The 6367-nt window shown below is 50.8% G+C and overlaps 3 non-coding genes across 3 annotated transcripts in view; all 3 read right to left on the bottom strand.

Moving 5' to 3' along the window:
- Positions 1-1702, bottom strand: part of LOC124319783 — a 4577-nt gene extending 2875 nt beyond the window's left edge. The window contains exon 1 of the ribosomal RNA XR_006913473.1: positions 1-1702. This exon is cut by the window's left edge and continues 2875 nt beyond it. This is a non-coding gene — a ribosomal RNA (large subunit ribosomal RNA).
- Positions 1703-2343: 641 nt separating this feature from the next.
- On the bottom strand, positions 2344-2496 carry LOC124319777. Its single transcript, XR_006913467.1, has one exon. It is a non-coding gene; the product is annotated as a 5.8S ribosomal RNA (ribosomal RNA).
- Positions 2497-3426: 930 nt separating this feature from the next.
- Positions 3427-5721, bottom strand: LOC124319790. Its single transcript, XR_006913479.1, has one exon. It is a non-coding gene; the product is annotated as a small subunit ribosomal RNA (ribosomal RNA).
- Positions 5722-6367: the final 646 nt, after the last annotated feature.

Genomic DNA, 6367 nt, shown 5'->3' with positions numbered 1-6367 from the left:
TCGTCGGGGCCTCAGCGCCGTCGCTCTCTTCGAGCTGACACGGACGTTATTCGCTCTGCCGACCGACGGCCCGGTATAGGCACGACGCTATAGCGCCTCCCATTTTAAGGGCTAGTTGCTTCGGCAGGTGAGTTGTTACACACTCCTGAGCGGATTCCGACCTCCATGGCCACCGTCCTGCTGTCTTTAGCAACCAACTCCTTTTCGTGGGATCCGAAATGTGCGTCGTTTAGGCGCCTTAACCGGGCGTTTGGTTCATCCCACAGCGCCAGTTCTGCTTACCAAAAATGGCCCACTGGGCGCTCAGATTCAAATCAATTGCCGCGGCCTCAATCAAGGAAAAAGGCCGGGCTTCTCACCCATTGAAAGTTTGAGAATAGGTTGAGGTCGTTTCGACCCCAAGGCCTCTAATCATTCGCTTTACCGGATGAAACTCCGTTTGTTCTCTTTGCGAGCACCAGCTATCCTGAGGGAAACTTCGGGGGGAACCAGCTACTAGATGGTTCGATTAGTCTTTCGCCCCTATACCCAACTCCGACGATCGATTTGCACGTCAGAATCGCTGCGGACCTCCACCAGGGTTTCCCCTGGCTTCGTCCTGGCCAGGCATAGGTCACCATCTTTCGGGTCCCAACGTGTGCGCTCTGGGTTCGTCCGGCCGACTCGACCAAACCCTTTTAAGGGGGAAAGATCTCGCGAGCATTCGGACGCCCTGGGGTTGCGCCCGCTCTGTTCGAGACGGGATCACCCCTCGCGGATGCACCCTCATCGGGGCCGCTTCACTTTCATTGCGCCTCGCGAGTTTAGTTTGATAATTTCTCGACGACTTGCGCACATGTTAGACTCCTTGGTCCGTGTTTCAAGACGGGTCGGGTGGGACCCGACTTCTACTCTCCGCTCTGGGCCTCCACAGGTTGAGCACCGCAACTTTTTCTCTTTTACAAAAAAAAGCTACGACACCTCCCGGGAGGAGACAGGTCACGACCGGGCAGTACTGTTGGGAAACGCCGCGCTCGTCATCGCGGCACCCGCGAAGGTAACCACGAAACTCGCTAACGGACGCCCCGTGTAACAGACACCCAGTCGGTCGCGGAGTCCTACTAGGCCCCCCACTTGCGGACCTTGGCGTGGCTATTGCGATCGCAGAACGACTTATGCAAGAGAGCCGCCAATTCAGGCAGTCTCCATGCAGCGTTAAGGGCATACAACCAAGTGCCGGGAGCGGGGACTTGTTCGACCTTCGAGGGCCCACCCGTTTAAACCCCCTGAACGGTTTCACGCACTCTTGAACTCTCTCTTCAAAGTTCTTTTCAACTTTCCCTCGCGGTACTTGTTCGCTATCGGTCTCGTGGCGATATTTAGCCTTAGAAGGAGTTTACCTCCCGCTTAGGGCTGCACGCTCAAGCAACCCGACTCTTGGGAAGGGATCCGATGCACGGTCTCGGCTCGTCTTATCTACGGGCCTGACACCCTCTGTGGGTTGCTCGCCCCGTTCATGGAGACTTGGACGATAGATACCGGACAGACGCGCACGATCCTCCCGAACACCACATTCCTCGGCACCCGCTCAACCGGGCGCGAGGTTCGGTGCTGGGCTCATCCCTGTTCGCTCGCCGCTACTAAGGGAATCCTTGTTAGTTTCTTTTCCTCCGCTTACTGATATGCTTAAGTTCAGCGGGTAGTCTCATCTAAACTGAGGTCAGAATGAATTGTTTGTTTTCAAAAGGAGACAACACTTTATCTAGCTCGGCAGACTTTGGCGTTTTAAAGCCGGGAAAGATTGAATAATTGCCGGTTCAAATTTTTTTTTTTCGAAATAAAGCGAGTCTCTCGTTATTCGCAAAAATTAATTTACGAAAAGTGACAGGGCGTCCTGCGGCTTTTTGTATTGAAACAACGCGTCGTGCGCGAACCAAGCTTGCATAACGAGCGGTTAGAGTGAGTGATAATTCGCGGTGGTCGACACTTCGACACGCCCGGCGCACACACACAACTAAACTCGCGTTGAAGCGGTATATCGCGCACACGCAGCCGACACCTTGTTCGAGAAGATGTGTTTATTTCTAAAATTTTTTTTTGAGTTGGCTCAAAAATTTCCCATCTGTTTTGCCATCGAAAAAGGTTTCTTTTGAATAGAGAGGAAAAAAACAAAACAGGGCGAACCTTCTTTTATTTTTCCCCCTTTTTTGTATTTGAGGCATCGCGGACACTTAAGTCGCGCGGCACCCAGACGTTAGAGATTCGGGAGCTTTTATGCGGTCAGGCCGGGTGAAAAATAAATCTCGCCGCGACCCAACATGCAAAACCAAGACTGAAAAAATCTCTGTTCGTTCATCATTCGACCGACCCTCAGTCAGATGTGGCCCGAGCGAGAAGCTGGGCCGCCATTTACGTTCAAGATTTCGATGCTCCATGTGTTCTGCAGTTCGCATGGATTAGCGCACTTTGCTGCGCTCTTCATCGATCCACGAGCCTAGTGATCCACCGTTCAGGGTCGTATATAAAACGACATATTCGTTTTCTTCTCTCTTTTTCTCCAACCCGCCCAAGCAAATGAATGCGAGGGCGGAGAAAGAAAGCCAGAAAGAAAATGTTCCGATAAACACTCGTACTAGAATTTGGGTTTAGTGTGTTATTGTGATTTTGAATTCTTCCTACTTCATCGAGAGGGCGAAGGGCAAGCTTAAAAAACATTCGGTTTTCAACGGCATAGTGTCGGGCTTTGGAGTGTTAGTCTATACGACGCACACGCACGCAACCACGAGTATCTACGCCCGAAAAGAACGTCCAGAGTAAAGTCTCACACTTTCGTCCCCCACCGAGAATCAAAAAATCCCGAAGACGAAGAGAGAAACAAAAAAAAACAATTTCGATTGGGCGTATCCGCTTTAAACCACCGCGCATCAGAGCGCCTGATACCCGTTCAAAATCTTGATGTTTTTTTTTTTTCCGACTCTCCATCCACCGAGTTTTTATTTTTCAAAGTGTTTGATTTAGGGACTAAGACTTTATAAAATCTCCTTTATTGTTCCTTCGGTACTCGCGGCCCAGGCGGGCTATCGTATTCTTCACTCTACTAACGTCAACACTGTGAGCGCCGCTAAAGGTCGAATGAATCTATAGAGACATTCACCATCGAAGCAGGAAGAATTTGCTCACGGCCATAGACCAAATCGAAAGACTTTGTGTTTTTTTTTGAGCCGAGAGGAAAGAAAAATCAATTTGAAAAGGCGAATCCGCTTTAAACCACCGCGCATCAGAGCGCCTGATACCCGTTCAAAATAAATGATTTTCTTCCGTCAACCCACACATAGTTCATACGATGTCTTACGCCGAAAGACTTTTGATGGGGTTTTTTTGTTTTGCAACTTTTAGTTGTTTCGTGCTCAACCAAAGCCATATGCGCAAAACATTTGTCTTGTTCGTTTATGATCCTTCCGCAGGTTCACCTACGGAAACCTTGTTACGACTTTTACTTCCTCTAAAGGATCAAGTTCGACCATCTTTCAGTCTCGCCGTTGGTAGGCACCGCACGGGCAGAGATTGCTCCCCACTCGACGGCACCCCGACAAGCCCGTCCGAAGGCCTCACTAAATCATTCAATCGGTAGTAGCGACGGGCGGTGTGTACAAAGGGCAGGGACGTAATCGACGCGGGCTAGTGACCCGCGCCTACTAGGGATTCCTGGTTCATGGGGATCATTGCAGTCCCCAATCCCAACCACGAAGGAGGTTCAGCGGTTACCCGGTCCTTTCGGACAGGGAGAGTGAAACACGCTGATTCCTTCAGTGTAGCGCGCGTGCGGCCCAGGACATCTAAGGGCATCACAGACCTGTTATTGCTCACTGTCACGCGGCTGGACGCCGCTTGTCCCTCTAAGAAGACTGCGTGACGGACGCGAGAGCAGAAGGTATCGCCGGGGATGACGACGACCGAATAACAATAGAGCCAGCCCCCGCGAGACATTCCCGACAAAGCCCCGCCATACCTCATCCGCCAGGCAACCAACCCGTGAAGGCCGTACACCCGACGAACAGAGCACAACGAAACCAAGCCGAGAGATTGCCTCACTAAAGGAACCAGTCCCACCGAGACCCGAATCGCCGCCACCTGATCCCGACGCCTCCGTACTCCCTTCGGTTTCAATTGATAAAACCCGTCACCTATTTAGCAGGCTAGAGTCTCGTTCGTTATCGGAATTAACCAGACAAATCGCTCCACCAACTAAGAACGGCCATGCACCACCACCCACCGAATCAAGAAAGAGCTCTCAATCTGTCAATCCTTCCAGTGTCCGGGCCTGGTGAGGTTTCCCGTGTTGAGTCAAATTAAGCCGCAGGCTCCACTCCTGGTGGTGCCCTTCCGTCAATTCCTTTAAGTTTCAGCTTTGCAACCATACTTCCCCCGGAACCCAAAGACTTTGGTTTCCCGGAAGCTGCCCGTCGAGTCATTGGAGTAACTCCGACGGATTGCTGGTTGGCATCGTTTATGGTTAGAACTAGGGCGGTATCTGATCGCCTTCGAACCTCTAACTTTCGTTCTTGATCAAGGAAAACATTCTTGGCAAATGCCTTCGCTGTTGTTCGTCTTGCGGCGGTCCAAGAATTTCACCTCTGTCGCCGCAGTACGAATGCCCCCGTCCGTCTCTATTGACCATTACCTCGGGTCCAAAAGTAAAAGACCAGCAAAATCGGACCGAGGTCCTATTCCATCATTCCATGCTGCGATATTCAGGCGTTGGGATACACCTGCTTTGAGCACTCTAATTTGTTCAAAGTAAACGTTGCCGGCCGCCCGAGACACCCGGTGAAGGGCACCCCGAACGATTGACTGGGTGGAGCGAATCGAGTCAACTACGACCAAAATTTAAAAAAGAACCCGAAAGAACTTTCCAACTCTGGCCGCAGATACAACAACGACGCACCGACCACCACTCCGGCGATGTTGTCCGACCGTGAAGAGAGTCGGGCTTTGACACCCGGGCTCCCAGAGCGTGAAACGCAACACCCTTGATTCAGAGCGGCGCCGCCCGGCCGAAGACAGACATCCGACTACGAGCTTTTTAACCGCAACAACTTTAATATACGCTATTGGAGCTGGAGTTACCGCGGCTGCTGGCACCAGACTTGCCCTCCAATGGTTCCTCGTTAAAGGATTTAAAGTGTACTCATTCCAATCACGGGGCCTCGGAAGAGTCCCGTATCGTTATTTTTCGTCACTACCTCCCCGTGCCGGGAGTGGGTAATTTGCGCGCCTGCTGCCTTCCTTGGATGTGGTAGCCGTTTCTCAGGCTCCCTCTCCGGAATCGAACCCCGATTCCCCGTTACCCGTTGCAACCATGGTAGGCGCGTAACCTACCATCGACAGTTGATAAGGCAGACATTTGAAAGATACGTCGCCGGCGCGAAGGCCGTGCGATCGGCGTGAAGTTATCCAGAGTCACCAAAATTGGTACGGTGCGCGAGCCCGAAAGCCCGGCCCCGACTGGTTTTGATCTAATAAAAGCACCTCTTCTGCGAGCCCGAAAGCCCGCAGTCGAGGCTCGAGTGCATGTATTAGCTCTAGAATTACCACAGTTATCCAAGTAGGATGGAGTGGATCTAAGGAACCATAACTGATTTATTGAGCCATTCGCGGTTTCGCCGTCTAGCGGCTTGTACTTAGACATGCATGGCTTAATCTTTGAGACAAGCATATGCTACTGGCAGGATCAACCAGGTATTTCGTGTATGTTTGTTTGATATGCATCCGGCGAGTTGCGGGTTTTTATTTCGCCCACGCATCACCAAACACACACCAAATCAACACGTTTTTCGTTTTTTTTCTTTTTCTTCGGAAACTAAAATTTTTGATCGCAACGCCTGGCGTGTCACAGCGAGTCCCAGTGAAGAGAAACACCGATCCGATCCGTTTGTTGGATTTTTTTCATTTCAATTTCCAAAGTCAAAGACCATTCAACGGTCTATGAGCCCAAAGTGAATCGGATTCATTCGACCGGTCTTGATATATTCATCAACTTTTTTTCCCGTATTACGGTTTTCGACGGTCATATGTGGCGTGCTGTATGCTCATAAGTCAAGCCTGCTTTACTAAGCTGACAAGCATACATCTTTTAAATTTTTGTGGGCTCAGAGTTTTATTTTTATTTTTCCACCGCCGAGGCACACTCTCGCATCACCCCGCACGACACACACACACACACACACCTCACCGCTCAACGGTCACACGAGGCAGAATTTTCCGCAAAGACTTTCGAAGAGAAAGAGAAAACTCGGAACAACCGCGGTCAGAGGCCAGCATAGAGGCATCGTATAGAAAGTCATGGGCGGAAAAAAACAAATCATTTCAAGTCGAGACAAGCAACCAG

This window comes from Daphnia pulicaria, unplaced genomic scaffold (assembly GCF_021234035.1).
Source record: "Daphnia pulicaria isolate SC F1-1A unplaced genomic scaffold, SC_F0-13Bv2 h1tg000197l, whole genome shotgun sequence".
Taxonomy (NCBI): Eukaryota; Metazoa; Arthropoda; class Branchiopoda; order Diplostraca; family Daphniidae; genus Daphnia; species Daphnia pulicaria.
Note: the sequence above shows the minus strand (reverse complement) of the source record. Positions and strands in the feature narration are given on the sequence as shown.